This window comes from Balaenoptera acutorostrata, chromosome 2 (genome assembly GCF_949987535.1).
Source record: "Balaenoptera acutorostrata chromosome 2, mBalAcu1.1, whole genome shotgun sequence".
NCBI lineage: Eukaryota > Metazoa > Chordata > Mammalia > Artiodactyla > Balaenopteridae > Balaenoptera > Balaenoptera acutorostrata.
The window spans coordinates 124205271-124225602 of NC_080065.1; the positions used below are offsets into that span (position 1 = coordinate 124205271).

At 41.7% G+C, this 20332-nt stretch overlaps 1 protein-coding gene across 1 annotated transcript in view; it reads left to right on the plus strand.

Annotated features, from left to right (window-relative positions):
- Positions 1–613: 613 nt before the first annotated feature.
- CTNNA1 (catenin alpha 1) overlaps positions 614–20332 on the plus strand; it is a 185816-nt gene continuing 166097 nt past the window's right edge. The window contains exon 1 of the mRNA XM_057540325.1: positions 614–745. The gene's annotated coding sequence lies outside the window, so the exon portion shown is untranslated. The remainder of the gene's footprint in view (positions 746–20332) is intronic.

The window sequence follows — 20332 nt, forward strand, 5'->3', positions numbered from 1 at the left end:
CTCGGTTTCCCCATCTGTCAAGTGACAGATGAGTTAGGTGACTTCTAGAAGGGCTTCCATCGCACATTATGAGGTCCCTAGAGTCGGATTCTACTTCCACTTCGCCTCAAGCTGTGAGGCCTCAGTTTCTCCTTCTGTAAAACCAGTGGGTGGACCTAGAGCACTTTTCCGGAAGCCTGTTACTCTGAACACCTGTGGCACTCCTCAGAGGAGAGTGCCCAAAACTCTGCGTTGCCTCACCCGGTCCCTGGGGCACCAGCGGGGGGTGGGGCTTGCGCAGGCCGCGCCCGGAGACTCACCTGTGCGCGGAGCGGTGACTCACCTGCCCTCCCCCGCTCAAGGGCTGTTCCAGGAGTCAGCGCTCCTCCTTCCTCTCGGGGAGGGGGGGGTCACTCCCATCCCTAGATCACTAGGGGCCTGGGATTAAGTAACTCAGGGGTGAGGGGCGGAGAGCAAGAGGTCCTGTTGGGGGGTCCAGGCGTGGCACCTCCAGGCTCTTTGGTCGAGGGCTCTCCCCAAATCGAGGACCGGGAAAACTGGGCTGCAGCGGGAGGCGCCGGGAAGAGCGCGCCGGAGGGAGGTGCTGGGAAGGGCGGGCGGGGCCGGGGCCGCGGGGCGGCCGCGGGCAGGGGGCGGGGGCGCCGGGCGGCCCATTTCCTCCTCGGAGCCGGACAGGCGGAGACAAAGCGGCAGCAGTCGGCTTCGGGCTTCGGGAATCTTCCTGCACTCGCCGAGCTCGCCGCAGGTAATTGTTTTCGTGCGGGTGCGGGCTCCCCAGCCGGGCCGAGGGGCTCCTCGGGTGGGCGGGCCGGGCGCGGTCACCCCCACGACCCCGCCCGGAATCGGGCTCCGGGCGGGCGCTGGTGCGGCCTCCGGCCCGCTTCCCCGGCGGCGCCCCGGGCCTGGGCCCTGGCCGGGCGGGGCCGGCGTTTCCTGACGCTCGGGAAGTTGAGGGGCCGCGGCGGCTGGAGCAGAGCGAGCCGCCGGCCCCGCGCCGCCGCGGCGCTTCCTCGCTTGAAAGTTTCTCCCGGTTTCTAAACTTTGTTCAAGTGGGCTTGGTGCGCGCGCCAGGCCCGCGCTGGGCCCCCTCGGCTGCCTTCCTTGTGGGGAAGAGTCGGCGCGTTGTTCCAGGTGCAGGCGGGTCCGGGAGTTGAGTTTTCCATTGAAGTACGTGTGGTTTGTGGTTTCTGTGGTCGCACCCCCGCCCCCGCCACCGAAACTTCCTGGTCAGGTGGACAGGACGTTTGCTGGGCCCGCAGCCCCGCATTCCCGGCCCGAGCGTATGTGAAAGTTTGAGTGGCCCTTTTCTCTGACACAGTCTGGCTGGGAAGGGCAGCCACGCCCGTGTGGACTTCTGGCGTGCACCGTGTTAACCTTTGTTGTGAAATTACTCAGACTTCTTGTGCTGGTTAATTGGACGCACTTAACACTGATTAGTACTAGTTTTCACGAATGTCCTTGGAACCTTTTTGTTGTTGTTGACTTTTAAAGGAGTGTGCGTGTGCGAAGCACTTGTTGGAAAAAATGTTGACTGAATGCCTAACCTTGGCTTGGCAGGAATGGCTTCCCAATAATGCAGGCGGCAGTTGGCTCAGATCCAGGACTGACAACCTCTCATGTACTCCCGCGTCTTTGTAACATTTTTTTGGTGTGTTTGTTTTGTACAAAACTTAGAATAATTTAGAAAAGAGTAAGATATGTTAAGTCTCCAACTAAATGACGGGCATTTCATGTTTATGATGAAGGAAATGATTACATCACTGTATTGTTACAACAGGATAGGCATTTCGATGAGAAGATATTTTGTTTAGCAGTGATTCTTAAAGACTGTACAGGTGTATGTTACTTTGGGAAAGTATGAATTTATAAATCAAATTAAAATGTGTTATTTTATTTTACAAGAGGGAGGGGTTGAGAAATAATCCATAGCCTCTGCGCAATTATTTACCCTTTTTGACGTTTACCAAGTTAAAAAATAATTTCTTATCCACTTTCTTAAGGGACCACAGTTGATTAAGAAATGGTCTCTGCCCCCAAGAGCTCACAGTTGTAATAAGGAGGAGACACACACACCCCAGGTGTAGTACAAGGCTGATGGCGTTTAATACCATAACACTACTGTTGAGAAACTTGTGCATGGATCAGTCTTACATAGTAATAGTGATAAAAACTGGTGGAGATGTGGAGTGGGGGCTAATGCTTCCAGGAGGGGACGGCATTTGAACTGGATGAAACAAGAGTAGGGTTTGATTGGGAGGAAGCGTAAAAGGGTGAAGGAGTTTGTGGAATTGTGATGTAAATCTCTCCTGGTTTTCCTTATAGTTCTGGCTCTTGTTTCTCAGTCTTTTTGTTGTTGTTGTTCAGTACACTCATATCCAGGATTCTGTCCAGCATATCTCAGTCTTTCACACCGTTAATGTGGTATCACCCTCCTTCCATCAGTAACATCTCATTCCTATGGTGAGTTAAGAGATCAGGGGTGCCCTCTCCCTCCAAGTTGAGAATCAGTTCTCTGTGCAGTCTCTCTGCCATCAAACTTATGCTAAAATCCAATACTTGTGCTAAAGTGGAAGCTTCTGTTTTGAGTGCAGATGTTTCATCTCATCCACATGGTCACCTGTGCACTGGAGAGCTGCTTGGGTGTCTCCAGAGGCGTCTCAAACTCAAGAGGACCGGGCTTCCCTGGTGGGGCAGTGGTTAAGAATCCACCTGCCAGTGCAGGGGACACGGGTTTCGAGCCCTGGTCCGGGAAGATCCCACATACTGTGGAGCTGCTAAGCCCGTGCGCCACAACTACTGAGCCTACGTGCCACAACTACTGAAGCCTGTGCGCCTAGAGCCCGTGCTCCGCAACAAGAGAAGCCACCGCAATGAGAAGCCGGCACACCGCAATGAGCCGCAACTAGAGAAAGCCCACACGCAGCAAGGAAGACCCAACGCAGACAAAAAGAAAACAAAAACAAAACCAAAAAAACTCAAGAGGACCAAATGAGACACCTTTTTCTTCTTTAGACCTAAACCAGATGTAGAGATAGGCAGTAACTGGCAGAGTCCTGGGATTTCTTTGAGAAAGTAGCAGTAGTGTGAGACGTGACAGACAGACCTGGTTGTTGGGGGTAGTGGTTTGTGTGCTGATGAAGATCTAGACAGAGGGAACAGGATATTCTGCTTGTGTAAATAAGGGTCCTGAGACAGGAGAGAACTCCATGTGTTTAGAGACCTAAGAGAGGACTTGTGTAGCTTGAATACTTTTAGGATGGGGAGAAGGCCTTAACATGAGATTGCCAGGAAACTCCAGGTCACATGTTTGGATTTTCTTCTAAGAGCTATAAGAAGCCATTGTAGGAAGTTTCATGATCTGATTTCCTTTTTAAGAAGATTGCTCCTGCTAGTGCTTGCAAGGCTTGTATATGTGTACAAGTGGAAGTAGGGAGTTGAGCTAGGAAGATGGTGGGAGTGAAGGTGGTGGGATAAAGGGAGCTGTATTTTGGAGAAATGAGATAAGCCTTACATATAAATTGGATGTAGGGGCCTAGGATTATCTGTTACTGTTGTTTTGTTGTTTGCTCAGTGACGCACCTTGTTCTCCCCCACTCCCCCAACTTGTATTCCATCACTTTTATAATGAGTTCTTAGTCCTATCACAAGACTCAAGCTAGCACTTTCCTTTCTGGTAGCAAACTTCTTCCCACTAGCTGGTATACTCCACTGTACTGTACCTTGTTATTGATATCCCTGTTTGCCTTTCCCGCTAGAAAGTGAGCCTTAGCCTTCGGCATGGTACCTGGCCTGGAGATTAAAGAAAAAATTAGATGCACGTTGAATGAAGGAGGAAGGAGTCTTTTCTGTCTGGAGTCTGGCTTGTGGTTGGAACTATGACAGATGAGGCAACAGTCAGGTTATGGAGGGCCTTGATGACCAAGTTGCTGTTATGGACAAATTGAGAACCATCCTCATTCCATTCTTATTCCTTTCCACCCAGATCTAATCAGATGAAATCCTTTACATCTGGTCTTCCTCTTACATAAATTCCTGTTTTCCCTTCTCTCTGCTTCCACTCTAGTTTAGATTATCTTCTTATCTTTGAACTATCAAAACTACTTGTAGTTCTCTGGATAAATTGTTCTATTGTTTGCTTTGGTGCCTTTTTCATATTTTTTCCTTTGCCTGGAGCATTGTTTTTCTCATCCATCTGACAAACTTGTTTATTCTTTAAAACTCACCTTAGACGTTAGTGCCTCTGGGTTTTCTCTTGGATCTCAGTGCTCCTTGGGTACCTTGTACATACTCTGTGGTTGCATCTTTTATGTCATTTGGTAAATATTTTTATGGATTACTTCCTCTCAGCTGGGGGTTTCTTAGAAGTTGGGTCTTAGCCTTTATTTATTTTTTAAAATTTATTTATTTATTTGTTTGTTTTTGGCTGCATTGGGTCTTTGTTGCTGCTCGCGGGCTTTCTCTAGTTGCGGCGCGTGGGTTTCTCATTGCGGTGGCTTCTCTTGTTGCGGAGCATGGGCTCTAGGTGCGCGGGCTTCAGTAGCTGTGGCTCCTGGGCTCTAGAGCGCAGGCTCAGTAGTTGTGGCACACGGGCTTAGTTGCTCCGCGGTATGTGGGATCTTCCAGGACCAGGGCTCGAACCCATGTCTCCTGCATTGGCAGGCGGATTCTTAACCACTGTGCCACCAGGGAAGCCCCTAGCCTTTATTTTTAATAAAACTTTAAAAAATTAAAGTATAACATACATGTAGAAAAGTATTCAAATTATAGCAGTACCTGTCTAATGAATTATTTGAGTGAACACCACCCATACACACCGTCCAGATCAAGAAACAGAGAATTACCAGTACTCTAGAAATCTCTTTGCAGTCACTACCCACCCCTCCTCTCCCTTCAGTTTTTATAATCTGAGAATTTGGAACACTGTTGTTGCTCTGTAAGTGTTTGCTGAAGTTAGTTGAATTTCTTACTATCTTCCCCTCCACCATTCAGTCTTTTACACATAAGCAGTACTCATTCTTCTTTTGGGAAATGTACTGCTATCTTGCTGTCACTAGCCAGAGTCCTAGATAGGCATTCAGCACCTTCTAAGTCCTGGCCCTAACTTATTTTTCAGCCTTATTTTCTATTGTGAATTGTTGCTACATGTCTCTGCATCTGCCTGGCATTTGTTCTGGAATACTCCATCCTTCTCTGACACAAATGCTGTCCATCCGAAGGCTGATTGATATGCTTTTTCTATTGAGACATTGATCATCGTTGCTGAAAGTGATCTTTAACTTATCTGAAATTCTAAAATTTGCACCTGATTATGACATTCTCACTAGTTTTTAAAATAAAATATACATAACAAAATTTACCATTTAAATTATCTTTATGTGTACACTTCAGTGGCATTAAGTACATTCACATTGTTGTGTAACCACTACCGTGCTATCCATATCCAGAAAAATTTTTCATTGTCCTAAACTGAAACTCCGTATCCATTAAACAATAACTCTCCATTTCCTCTCCCCCCAGCCCGAGGGCAACCGCCATTGTACTTTCTGTCACTTTGAATTTCACTATGTTAAGTACCTGGCTTATTTTACTTAGCATAATGCCTTCAGGGTTCAGCCATGTTGTAGCATGTGTCAGAATTTCCTTCCTTTTTAAGGTTGAGTAACATTCCATTATCCATTCATCTATTGATGAACACTTGGGTTGCCTCCATATTTTGGCCATTGTGGATAATGCTGCTGTGAACATCGGTGTGCAACTATGTGTTTGTGTCGCTGCTTTCAGCTCTTTTGGGTATATACCCAGAAGTGGAATTTCTAGGTCATTTGGTATGGTAATTCTATGCTTAAATTTTTGAGGAACTGCCATACTGTTTTCCACAGTAGCTATGTTACTTTACATTCCTAACAGCAATGTGTAAGTGTTCCATGTTCTTCACATTTTCACCAACTGTTGTTATTTTCTGTTTTTTAATTAAAAAAAAAAATTTACTTTTTAATAATAGTCATCCTAATGGATGTGAGTTGATGTTTCATTGTGGTTTTGATTTGCATTTCTCTAATGTTTAGTGTTGTTGAGCATTTTTCATGTGATTATTGGCCATTTGTATATTTTCTTTGAAGAAATCTTTATTCACGTCCTTTGGCCATTTTAATTGTTTGGGGTTTTTTGTTGTTGAGTTATAGGAGTTCTTTGTATATTCTGGCTGTTAATCACTTATTAGATAGAGGACTTGCAATATTTTCTCTCAGTTTTACCCTGTTGATATGTCCTTTGATGTTAAAAAACTTTAAATATTGATCAAGTCCCGTTTATTTGTTTTTTCTTTTGTTGCTCATGCTTTTGGTATCTTCTAAGAAGTCATTGCCAAATCCAGTGTCATAGAGCTTTTCCCTATGTGTCTCTCCCCCCCCCCCCCCCCCCAGCTGAGCTATGTCTACTTTGAGGGCAGGAACTAAAGTTTTTATTGTAGCCAACTTCTTTTTTTAAAAAATAAATTTATTTATTTTTGGGTGTGTTGGGTCTTTGTTGCTGAACGCGGGCTTTCTCTAGTTGAGGCGAGCTGGGGCTGCTCTTTGTTGCGGTGCACGGGCTTCTCATTGTGGTGGCTTCTCGTTGCAGAGCACGGGCTGTAGGCATGTGGGCTTCAGTAGTTGTGGCTTGCGGGCTCTAGAGCGCAGGCTCAGTAGTTGTGGCGCACGGGCTTAGTTGCTGCGTGGCATGTGGGATCTTCCCGGACCAGGGATCGAACCCATGTCCCCTGCATTGGCAGGCGGATTCTTAACCACTGCCCCACCAGGGAAGCCCTGTAGCCAACTTCTGGAAAGAATTTTTTTAAAATGTAGTTTTTAAAATGTCATAGCAAAACAATAATTGTATGGTAGGGGGTTTCCTGCTATTGCTAATTTGTCATTGATTATGTGTCATTATCTGTTGATTTATGTTAACCTGCTTTTAGGGGTTTTTAATCTTATGAGTCTCAGTTGGAGAGTTTGAACTGTCATCTATGTAATGACTAAGGTGACTTATAAAGGATGTTAATTTTAATGTCTAACATGATAGAATGCTAATTTATTCTTTTAGTTATGGACTGCTGGATAGGACATGTTTTGGTTCATATTAAGTTGTCTTATCAGTAAAACCAGTGCACTAGTTCAGTTATTTACATAGCACTGAGTTGCTGATTTACCTTCGTAAAGACTCTTGTGGACCATAAATTCTTTTGTTACATGCTGAGCTCCTTCAAGGCAATTACATTCTTTTGTATCTTTTAGTCTTTTGTGATACCTGACTCATATCTAATATGAGTAGATATACTTATGCTATATATAGGATTGTGCCTGATTGATATGGGGGTGGAGGCAGCATGGCTTTACATCTAGTTTATTTAATTTTTTTTTTTTTTTTGATTTATTTATGGCTATGTTGGGTCTTCGTTTCTGTGCGAGGGCGTTCTCTAGTTGCGGCAAGTGGGGGCCACTCTTTATCGCGGTGCGCGGGCCTCTTACTATCGCGGCCTCTCGTTGCGGAGCACAGGCTCCAGATGCGCAGGCTCAGTAATTGTGGCTTACGGGCCTAGTAGCTCCGCGGCGTGTGGGATCTTCCCAGACCAGGGCTCGAACCTGTGTCCCCTGCATTGGCAGGCAGATTCTCAACCACTGCGCCACCAGGGAAGCCCTGCCTGTCCTTACTTCTTAAGGGAAACTTCTTAGAAGTGGAATTCCTGGGGGAAAAGATTTGCTACTCTTAAAATAATGTTTTTAAATTGGGGTTAAATATACATAACATAAAATTTACCATTTTCACTATTTTTAAGCATTAAGTGCATTTACAATGTTGTGCAAACCATCATCACCATCCATTTTAGAACTTTTCCATCATTCTAAACAGGAACTCTACTCATTTAACAGTAACTCCCCATCCTGCCGTCTCCCCAGCCCCTGGTAACCTCTTATCTACTTTCTTTCTTTATGAATTTGCCTATTCTAGGTACCTCATATAAGTGGAATCATATATTTGTCCTATTGTGTCTGACTTATTTCACTTAACCTTTGAGGTTCATCTATGTTGTAGCATGTGTCAGAATTTTCTTCCCTTCCTTTTTTTTTTAAATTAAAAAATTGTAAAATACACATAACATAAAATTTACCAACATAACCATTTTTAAATGTATAGTTCAGTGGTATTAAGTACATTCATATTGTGCAGTCATCACCACCATTTATCTCCAGAAGTCTTTTAATGTTGTAAAATTAAAACTATACCTATTAAACTTCAAGTCCCCATTACCCCCTTACCCCAGCTCCTGGCAACCACCTTTCTTTCTGTCTCTTTGACTACTCTAGGTAACTCATATAAGTGGAATCTTAATCTTTTTGTGACTAGCTTATGTTACTTAGCATAATGTTCTCAGGGTCCATCCTTGTTGTAGCATATATCAGAATTGCCTTCCCTTTTTAAGGCTGAATAATATTTTATATATATCCCAGTTTGCTTATCCTTGCATTTGCTAATAAGCATTTGGATAGTTCTGCTGTGAATAGTACTGCTATGAACATGGGTATACAAATATCTCTTTGAGACACTGTTTTCAGTTCTTTTGGATATATACCCAGAAGTGGAATTGCTGGATTATATGGTAAGTTTATTTTTAACTTTTTGAGAAACTGCCATACTGTTTTGCACAGTGGCTGTACCATTTTGCATTCCAACCAGCAGGGCACAAGGGTTCTGATTTCTCCACATCCTTACCAACAATTGTTATTTTCTTTTTTTTTTTTCTTTTTGATAGTAGCCATCTTAATGAATGTGAGATTGTATCTCATTATAGTTTTGATGTGCATTCCCCAGATGATTAGTGATATTGAGTATCTTTTCATGGGTTTATTGGCCATTTGTATATCTCTGGAGAAATGTCTATTCAAGTGTTTTACACATCATTGAGTTGTTTGTTATTTTTTTTGGTTGTTGAGTTTTAGTTTTCTATATATTCTGGATACTAATCTCTTTTCACATATATGTTTTGCAGTTATTTTCTTCCGTTGTCTGGATTGCCTTTTCACTCTGTTCATAATGTCCTTTGGTACACACAGGTTTTTATTTTGGTGAAGTTTATCTATTTTTTTCTTTTGTTACCTGTGCCTTTGGTGTCATATCCAAGAAGTCATTACTAAGTGCAATGTCATGAAACTTTTGCCCTGTGATTTTTTAAAAATTTATTTATTTATTTGGCTGTGTTGGGTCTTCGTTGCTGCACGTGGGCTTTCTCTAGTTGTGGCCAGTGGGGACTACTCTTCGTTGTGGTGCATGGGCTTCTCATTGCGGTGGCTTCTCTTGTCACGGAGCACCGGCTCTAGGCGCGTGGGCTTCAGTAGTTGTGACACGCGGGCTCAGTAGTTGTGGCTTGCGGGCTCTAGAGCGCAGGCTCAGTAGTTGTGGCACACGGGTTTAGTTGCTCCGCAGCATGTGGGATCTCCCTGGACCAGGGATCAAACCCTGTCCCCTGCATTAGCAGGTGGATTCTTAACCACTGTGCCACCAGGGAAGTCCCCCTGTGATTTGTTTTTTCTAAGAGTTTTATAGTTTTAGCTCTTACATTTAGATGTTTGATCCATTTTGAGTTAATTACTATATATGATATTAGGTAAGAGTCCATGTTCATTGTTTTACATGTGGCTATCTAGTTTTCTCAGCCCCACTTATTGAAAAGACTGTCCTTTCCTCATTGAATAGTTTTGACACCTTGTCGAAAATCATTTGACTATGAGAGGGTTTGTTTCTGGGTTCTCTATTTTGTTCTATTGATCTCTGTGTCTGTCTTTATGCCAGTTCCACAGTTTTTTGATTATTGTAGCTTTGCAGTAATTTGATGCCAAACTTGCTTTTGAAGTGAATAATCTTTTGTACAATTAGGGTCTATGGTTTAGTTGTATGTGTGTGCTGTTGTGAAAATAAAATAAATTCTTTAAACTGTTCTATCTCTTTATTATGGAGGTGATTATACAACTGAGTTTGTCAAAAGTCATAGAATAGTATACTAGAGTGAATTTTACTGCATATAAAAAGTGAAAAAATAAACAGGTAAAAATAAATTCATTCAAAAAATATGTATTTTGCAAGTTTGACCTTCTATATAGAGATAAACAAATAGTGAAAAACATGAAATCAATTATCCTTTCTGCTTTCCCAGCCCAAATCATTTTTTCCTCTTGAGTGACTGTGAAGCCACACACTTAGAAGTCTTAAAGGAATTTTGGTTATACCTTATGTGTTGGATGATTTGTCTTATTAGTACCTTCTGTTTTCTCTTAAGAAAAAAAGTTAAACACATCAGGCATTGCGGAGAGTCTCACAGAGCAACAGTTCCTAAAATTTGCCTAGGTGCCACTGTGCTTGCTTCCAGACATTGAGGGTGGTATTTGTTGCTTGTGCAGTGTGGTGGTTGGCTCAGCCCCCCATGTTGTGGGCCTGGGCTGAATGAGCCGAACCGTGTAGGGAGGTGAACAGTCTGGCTTTACTTGCCCTGTCTCGTGCTGTTTTGTTCACTTGCAAGAGCACTATACTAGATTTATCCATTATTGAAAGTTCAGAGTGTGCAGAAGTAACCATGCTTCAAAATAAAACTTCAGCATTGCCCTTTCTCTGTTGGAGCCTCTAAATGTTCATTATTTTCCCCTTTAGTTTTTTTTTTATAACTATCAAACTTACTCTGTGTGCAAGCATATCGCCAACTCCATTTCTAATGGAGCTTGAAATTACCATGCATTTCTACTTACTTGTTGATGGGCTGTCATCTATCAAACCCCCTTTTGATTGGGATTTAATTTGTGCTTTTTCACTGGCTGCAAGTTTGGAGCAATGCATATAAGGTAAATACAGTTTGAAAGGCAACTTTGAGTGTTATTCTAAATATTTGTAACAAAGATTTGATCATTTGGAACAAGTATTGTATGAGTAGTGTGATTAGATTTTTAAAATTTCTTGTCATCTGTTCAATGGTCCCATTGTAGTAAAAGAAGAGAGGGAATTTTATTGTGGTAGTTGTAATTTTCATCTGTAAGAATTTTTTTTTGCATTTTTTTAATATTGTTTTCCAATATGGTTTATCACAGCATATTGAATGTATTTCCCTGTGCTATACCTTAGGACCTTGTTGTTTATCCATTCTAAATGTAATAGTTTGCATCTACGAACCCCAAACTCCCAGTCCATCCCTCTCCCTCCTCACCTTCCCCTGGGCAACCACAAGTTTGTTCTCTATGTCTGTGATTCTGTTTCTGTTTTGTAGGTAGGTTCATTTGTGCCATATTTTAGATTCCCCATATAAGTGATATCATATGGTATTTGTCTTTCTCTTTCTGACTTACTTCACTTAGAATGATAATCTCTGGTTGCATCCATGTTGCTGCAAATGGCATTATTTCATTCTTTTTTATGGCTGAGTAGTATGCCATTGTATATGTGTACCACGTTTTTTTGGGGGGACAAAACTGTGAAACTTTACTGAGAGAATTTTAACAGTCACATTTCCAACACAAGAACGGCCTGCATGGTTACAGTTTGTCTTCATTTAAACCTGTGGTTGCCCTTCACCTGTAAGATAACATAGCATTTGGGAATATTAGTTAGAACTTTATTTAGATGACGCTAAAGGAATACAGTCTTAGGAAAGGAAAGGAAAACTACAGTCTTAGTTTTATAAGATGGACTAAAACCAGAACCCTAAGGGTGACCCTTGGCTTATATACAGTTAAACCTCTGTAGAGACTTTGAAGGTAGACTTTCAGGCACATTAACAATATTTGCTAAACACACCACTCTTTCTAGTGGTACAGAGAAACAAAGAGATTGTTCAAGTTCAGAACTGATTAAACCCAATGCTTCCATTCAGAGGTAGTTTTTTTTTTTTTTTTTTAACATTGTCATTGGAGTATAATTGCTTTACAGTGGTGTGTTAGTTTCTGCTTTATAACAAAGTGAGTCAGCTATACATACACATATATCCCTGTATCTCCTCCCTCTTGCGTCTCCCTCCCACCCTCCCTATCCTACCCCTCTAGGTGGTCACAAAGCACCGAGCTGATCTCCCTGTGCTATGCGGTTGCTTCCCACTAGCTATCTATTTTACATTTGGTAGTGTATATATGTCCATGCCACTCTCTCACCCTGTCACATCTCACCCCTCCCCCTCACCCTCCCCGTGTCTTCAAGTCCATTCTCTAGTAGGTCTGTGTCTTTATTCCCATCTTGCCCCTAGATTCTTCATGAACTTTTTTTTTTTTATTAGATTCCATATGTATGTGTTAGCATATGGTATTTGTTTTTCTCTTTCTGACTTAACTTCACTTTGTATGACAGACTCTAGGTCCATCCACCTCACTACAGATAACTCAATTTCATTTCTTTTTATGGCTGAGTATGTACCACATCTTTATCCATTCATCTGTTGATGGACATTTAGGTTGTTGCCATGTTTTGGCTATTGTAAACAGTGCTGCTATGAACATAGGGATGCATGTATCTTTTTTTTTTTTTAATTTTTAAAAATCTTTTTGGCCACTCCACGTGGCATGTGGGATCTTAGTTCCTGGACCAGGGATGGAACCTGCGCCACCTGCATTGGCAGCGTGGAGTCTTAACCACTGAACTGCCAGGGAAGTCCCTATCTTTATGAATTATAGTTTTATCTGGGTATATTCCCAGGAGTGGGATTGCTGGATCATATGGTAATTTTATTTTTAGTTTTCTGAGGAACCTCCATACTGTTTTCCATAGTGGCTGTACCAACTTACATTCCCACCATCATCTGTAAGAATTTAAAAAAAAAAAGACTTTGCGGGCTTTACAGAAGAAAAAATTTATCATTTGCATTTAATTTTTGTGATGAAGTAATTTAATTCAATTTAATCTTAGTGTTAGATAACTGATGTAATTCCTTAATTGCTAATTTAAAGGGTAGTTCTTTTCTGGATTACTTCATTTTGGCTATTCCATTTCATTATATTGAGCTGTGGATTTCCTTCTTTTTCTTGTTCTGAGATTTCATTATTAAATACTGTCATAAGTAAGTGGCTCATCAGTTGTATTTTGAAAATGTTTTATTGCTATGTTTTATTTTATTTTGTTAGTATTAGACATTATGATTTGAAGAGTGTGTTGAAAGCCTGGTTAATTATCAGATTACATGTACTGGTTTATTAGGTTAGACTGCAGACTGTTCTTGAAACTGAAAGTGCTATCATAACTCAGGAAACGCATTCACTGTGGCCCATTTCAAGTTACATGAAGGATAGGAGCCTTTGCTAATAGTCCATTTGCCCTGTGCAAATCCGATACATGCTTTGTTTCTAAGCAAAGAAACATTGTTACTGTTCTCTCATGGTATGTTGAATATTTCATTATGTTAAATATTTCAGTATTAATCTAGAGTCTTAATCATGGTTTGTGAAAAATGATAGTGCACTGAATAAAGCAGAGCTGAAAGGGTAGGTTATTATTACTGACGAGTCAGTGTTCTTGGGTGTTTTCTGTTCCTGGGGATCTCTAAATTGGCAAAGGTTTCTTATAATCATCTGTTATCATTTTCTTGCTTCCTTGGACCTGGGGTCATCATGTTCTCAGAAAAGCTCTGGACTGACTTTGAAGTGTATCTTTAGAAACCTGTCATTTTGCACAGAAGTGGATAAGTGAAATGTGAGCTTGATCCCTTGGGAGGAGGGGACAAAACTCAAGGAAATGGAAGATGGTAACCCTTGAGAGAAATTTAAGCTTCTTTGGTGTCATTAAGACCTGTGAAAGAGGTAATGTTTTCTAGGTATCTTTACTGAGTTAGGGTCTAAGGTAGTGTTTAGTTTGCTGTATCTCAGTTGCAGGGGGAAGGGTTCAGTTAAATACAATGCATTTATTAAGCCTGCCTTTTTTTTTTTTTTTTTTTTTTGCTAATCTATAACGGGAGAGAGATTTCTTAGTCCTTTGCACACACATCGGTGTTGCTAGATGAAATCTAAAAACAGTCCAGCCAGTTCAGTTAATCATTTATAGAATGTTGTTAGATGAAAGTTACCATGCTCAAAAAAGGCATGATCTCTCTACTCAAAGGAGCTCTCAGCTTTATGGGAGATGGACACACTGATATCGTGCTGTGTGGCAAGTGCTGAAATAGAGATGCTTGTAAAGCGATGGGGGAACCTAGAAAAGAGGGAACAGCTCTTTCTATGAAAGCAGAGGACATTTGTGTGAGCCTTGAAGGAAGATGGAAGAGTCTGGAGGGGTGCTCTGGGCAGAGGATAGTTGTTATATAAAGGTCTGGAGACATATACTATCTGGAGAAGAGTTTGGAGTGGAGGCAGGTGATGAGGTTGGCAGGCCATTGTGAGTAAGGTTTGTTTGTAGGAGTTTCCACTTCATCCTGCCTGTGGTGGGGAAGCAATGCCAAGTTCTTTTCAGAGGAGAGTTGATTCCATGACAGTGATAACTGGGGCTGTCTGGAGGGTAATTGGAAATGAGAAGACTCCTGAGAATGGGAAGGGTTAGAGTGAGATATTTACTAAGGTGCAGAGGAGGGGAGGGAAGAGGAGGAAAGGGGCCTAGAGTCTCCTTCTAGGGGACCTGGTTTGGTGGAGCTTTGGTAGGTGGAGATGAGGAAGGCCAAGGGGGAATAGATGGGGAGGAAAATGCTTGGCTCGGGCCTTGTGGGGTTTAAGGAACTGAGCTCTGCGGTCATGTGCGTGAAGTTCTTTAGATTGGGAAAGTGCTGCTCTGGCCAGGAAGGCGCTTGCTGTTGGCTTTTGGTCTTTACTATGGTTACTGTAAGAGGTGGGGTTTTCTCCTTTGTCTTTGAGGGTTTTTTCTGGGGCGGGGGGTGCATTTCAGGATTTCTCAAGTATTATAGAATGGTATTTTCAAGTTAAGAAAGATAACCTCCAGTGCCTTCTTAATTTCCTTGCTTATCTTTTAGCCTTATCTTCTGCCATTTCACTATCTGTCTTATATTTTTCATTCACACTTGTGGTTCTTGGAAGGTGCCAAAGTTCTCTGGTCCCTTTGCACAAACTGAAACAACCACCCTCCCTCCCTCCCAGTACATCAGATCCTCAGTGAGGACTCTCTGGCCATTGGGGATTCCCTCCTGGGTGCTCCTCTTTGCACTGGTGGTTCACTGTACAACTCTATACTTTCTGTTTTATTGTAACTATTTTCTTTTCTAGACTGTGAGCATTTCCCCCAACTGTTTTTGAAATTCTTCAAACGTACAGAAAAGTTGAAAGTGTAATACAACGAGCACTTGATTCTTCAGTTCACCTAGTTTCATCAATTGTTAACGTTTTTCAAATTTGCTCCATTACTCTACATAAACTTTTTTTCTGAGGAATTTGAAAGTAGACTGCAGACACCAAGTATTTCACCCTTAGGTTTTTTGGCATGTAACGCCTAAGAGTAAGGACATTGCCTTACTTAACTACACTATATAAGAAATTTTACATTGATATAGTAACATGATTTCTTTTAAAGAGTGGTCCAAGAACCAGTGTCTGCTCTCCCTAGGAACTTGTGAGAAATTCAGACTCTTACATACTACCCTAGACCTACTGATTCAGAATTTGCATTTTAACAAGATTCCCAGAAGTACTGATCTCATGTACAGTCCATATTCATATTAAATTCCACCAGTTGTCTCAGTGATGTCCTTCATAGTTTTTTTTTTTTAAATCCAGGAATCAGTAAAAGATCCCATACCTCATTTAGTTGTTGCATTTCTTTAGGTTTTTTTTTTTTTTTCAAATTATATTCTTTTTTTAAATATATTTATTTATTTGGCTGCGCAGGGTCTTAGTTGCGGCATGTGGGATCTTTGTTGCAGCACACAGGGTCTTTTTAGTTGTGGCATGTGGGGTCTTTTTAGTTGTGGCATACGGGATCTAGTTCCCTGACCAGGGATCGAACCTGGGCCCCCTGCATTGGGAGCGTGAAGTCTTAACCATTGGACCACCAGGGAAGCCCCCTGTATCTCTTTAGTTTTGATTTTCAGTCTTTTTTTCCCCCATGACATTGACACTTTTGAAGAGTTTAAGCCAGTTTTATAGAATGTCCACAGTTTGGATTTGTCTTATTGTTGCCACTTTTGGCAGGAACAGTACATGTGTGATGATGTACCTTTCTCAGGGCATTGAAATGATTGTCAGATTGTTCTACTGGTGGTGATGCTAAGTTTAAACACTTGTGATTAAGTGGCATCTGCCAGATTGTTCCATTTAAAGGCAGCTTTTTCCTTTTTACTTAATAATTAATTGCTGTGATGATCTGGTAGGGATTTCTAATTACTCTTTGTGTTCCTGGCACCTAGCAGGATCCCCAGGATGTGGTAATTGGTCAGTCATTGACAAGTGAATGACAAACTAGGTCATCAAAGGTATATACTACAAGTTTTAGAGACAGTTCTTTCTTGCTTTCCCACTCAGTCTGGGTAACTTCCTAGACTCTAGTTAAGTTCGGGCATCTTTTCTCCTGGCTCTCCAAGGAAAGTACAGTTGTCTTCTTCCTGCGTACTTCTCAGCTGTGTGAGAAGTTTCTCTGCCTTTTAGTCCCATTGTTGTAAAACAAAACCCTCTTTTCCCCTTTGTCTCTTTTCTCTTGTGCTTCCAGTCCACATGCTGGTTTCATCTTTGTTTTTCAGACCAGAGTCATCCAGTTTCTTATGGAAACAGGGACTTCCTGTGTATACATAATCAGTTGCCTGTTAGAGGGCTTAGTGCAATTTTCTCTTAAACACTTCCTTTGAGGATGGTCTCAACCATGTCGAGTGGAAGCTAAGTAAACGAACATAGATATCCAGACCACACTGCAGTTACTTCAGCAGCTCTGGAGCTTGTTTTTGTTTTTTCCTTCACTTGATCTCTATCACCTCTTCTTGCTCTATGCTCCAGCCACATTGGCCACCTCTTTCTCTAAGCCCTGAGAAATGCTGCCTTGTCTCTGTTACCTCTGCCTGCAGCGCTCTTCCCCCAAATAATTCACTTGATTGGCTCTTCCTTGACTTTCAGATTTCAGCTCAAGTGTTACCCAGACAGAAAGGCCCTGGAAGGACCCTACCTAATTTCATTACCATTACCCTGCTTAATTTTCTTTCTAGCACAGATATTGTCTTATTTGTTTACTTATTTATACTGTTACTACAGCGTAGTTTCATGAAGGCAGAATTTTTGGTCGCAAATAGTGTCTATACAGAGAAGGCACTAAAATATTTGCTGATTGAATGGCTAAATGGTGGACTGAACATTGTTTTTTTAGGTTTACCTTTTGTTCTTTGCTTAGTGCTCTTGGTAATCATTGTGTCTCCTAATGCTTGTGGCATGGAAGTTCTTTCATTCAGTTGTTCCCTGTGTTTCCCCATTGCCTTTTTTTTTTTTTTTTTAAATAATTTATTTGGCTGCGTCGGGTCTTAGTTGCAGCTTGTGGGATCTTTCGTTGGGGCGCGCGGGCTTCTCTCTAGTTGTGGCACACGGGCTCTGGAGCTCGCGGGCTTAGTTGCCCCGCGGTATCTGGGATCTTAGTTCCCCGACCAGGGATGGAACCCGAGTCCCCTGCATTGGAAGGCAGATTCTTAACCACTGGACTGCCAGGGAAGTCCCTCCACATTGCCTTTGGTACTCTAGAAAAGGTAAGAAACAAAATGAGAGTGATGGTATGTTTTATTATGATTAAAAATAATTATAATTAAAACAATTATAATAATAAAAGTAATCATAATAATTATAATCTTAAAAAAATAATAAAGATCTAGCCGAGTGTCTTTTTTCTTATAGATCTGTATATACCTGGAAGAGGAGTGACAGCTTGTACTATGTGCCATATAAGTGCCTGATATAAGATGTATTTGTATATGAGTTGATCACTGGTTTATGTAATCCAGTATTCTGCCGTATATGGAAACTTTTTACTCTCATTATGTTTTGGCTCTCAGGTTTGACCAAGGCTAAGCATTTTTTTTTTGGACAATGATATTGTACTTGTGATTAGAAAGAGACTGCTTTTTTTTGTGGTGGAGGGAGGGGAACAGGTTTTCTTTTTGTTTACATGAACCTGTGCTTTTTTTACTATATAAATTTATTTATTTTATTTTTGGCTGCATTGGGTCTTCGTTGCTGCGCATGGGCTTTCTCTAGTTGTGGTGAGCGGGGGCTACTCTTCGTTGCGGTGCACAGGCTTCTCATTGCAATGGCTTCTCTTATTGCAGAGCACGGGCTCTAGGCACGTGGGCTTGTGTAGTTGTGGCACGTGGGCTCAGTAGTTGTGGCTCGCAGGCTTAGTTGCTCTGCGGCATGTGGGATCTTCCCGCACCAGGGCTCGAACCCGTGTCCCCTGCATCGGCAGGCGGATTCTTAACCACTGCGCCACCAGGGAAGTCTGAACCTGTGCTTTTATACTTCTTATTTTCTTATCTCTCCTTGGCCCTCTTCCCCCAATTCCCAACTCGTTTACATTTTAGGAGAAAGTGACAGGCTCGGGGGTGGATTTTGTAAAATAGGTGTTGGAGTGAGTCTATTATTATTTTAACTTTTTGGCTGCATTGGGTCTTCGTTGCTGCGCACAGGCTTTCTCTAGTTGCAGCGAGCGGGGGCTACTCTTCCTTGCGGTGTGCAGGCTTCTCATTGCGGTGGCTTATTGCGGAACACCGGCTTTAGGCGCGAGGGCTTCAGTAATTGCAGCACGCGGGCTTAGTTGTGGCTTGTGGGCTCTAGAGTGCAGGCTCGGTAGTTGTGGCGCATGGGCTTAGTTGCTCTGCAGTATGTGGGATCTTCCTGGACCAGGGCTCAAACCCGTGTCCCCTGCATTGGCAGGCAGATTCTTAACCACTGTGCTACCAGGGAAGTCCCTGGAGTGAGTCTTAATTATAAAGGTTACCTTTTTTTTTGACAGTAACCAGGAGATTTGAGAGTTGAGATTCCAACAGCTGTGTTAACTCTGTTTAATGCAGATGCAACCTGGCATCCCTATGACTGCCCTGAGTAATCCACAGCCCTATATCTTGTGCACTGTGACAGTTAACGTTACTGTGGGTACTTTAATTTCTAAATTTCCTGATTTGCATTTAAATGAACCATTCTAACATTGCATTAACTTAACCTTGCTGTTTAAAAAATTTGGCATTTTAGTAGCTAGGTGCGGATATTCTAAAGCTTTGGAGCAGACACATTTTAAGAATAATGTGGCCATTCTGTTGTAAATGAACATTTAATATTTCTGGAGAAGGTATATAGCTCTTTGCACGAATGAGGCAGTTTGCCAACAATCAGCCTCCTTGGTTCTGATGGAACTATGCTTTTATTTTCTGCTTGTTGCTTCTCCATTTCTCTTTCTGTCATGAAGATTGCTAGTCAAATGCCTACCATCTCTGCCCCTTTCTGAATTTATAGTGAACTTTTGCGTTATAGCCAGGATTGCTATTTATAAGGTAATGAAGACTGAGTAACTACAGTTTTTTTAATTTCGTTCCACTAAGCATGATCCCTTCTGGAAAAACCTAAGGTTGCTGTAATTCATTAAGGTTGGCTAGCTCTAGTAGGTTTTGTAATAGATCTTGTGAAGGAGTGCTCTGTAAGTTAATTGGAAAACTAGAAATTGCCAAGATTTTAAAAGTTATTTGTTTAGTTACTCTAAACAATGCCATTAATTGTAGAGAAGCAGAAGCTATGACTAAGATTGAGGCAGGAGCTTTGTCTTGGTAGGCTTGTAAATATTTTAAAATCAGATTGCATAAATTTAATTCAGCTAATACTGTCTCTGCTCTGCATAAAGCATCTTTGCATAAAGTACCTTGCCAGCAACTTAAGGCATATAAAGAAGCATAAGCATAGTTATCACGTTAAAACTTAAAATACAGGTAGGAATACCACAGGCTAAACCTGGAAAAATCAATTACGTTTAATGAAACAGTTTAGAGACTACTGAGAGACCATTTAAATGAAAGGAATACTAGAATTTCAGAGCTGGAAGGACATGGAGCTTAGAATTCAACCCCTTTCATTTTATAGATGAGAAAACTGAGGATCCAGAAAGGTGAGGTCACTTGTCCAAGGTCAGAGAATAAATAAGTGACAAAGCTGGTTCCAGGAGCCATGTTCTTTCCAGAGAACGTATTTTCATTAGATTTTATTTTTTATTTTTTTTATTTTTATTTTTTTTTAAACTTTGAAAAGGTCAGTATTCTTTTTTTTAAAATTTATTTATTTAATTTATTTATTTTTGGCTGCGTTGGGTCTTCGTTGCTGCACGTGGGCTTTCTCTAGTTGTGGTGAGCGGGGGCTACTCTTCATTGCGGTGCGCAGGCTTCTCATTG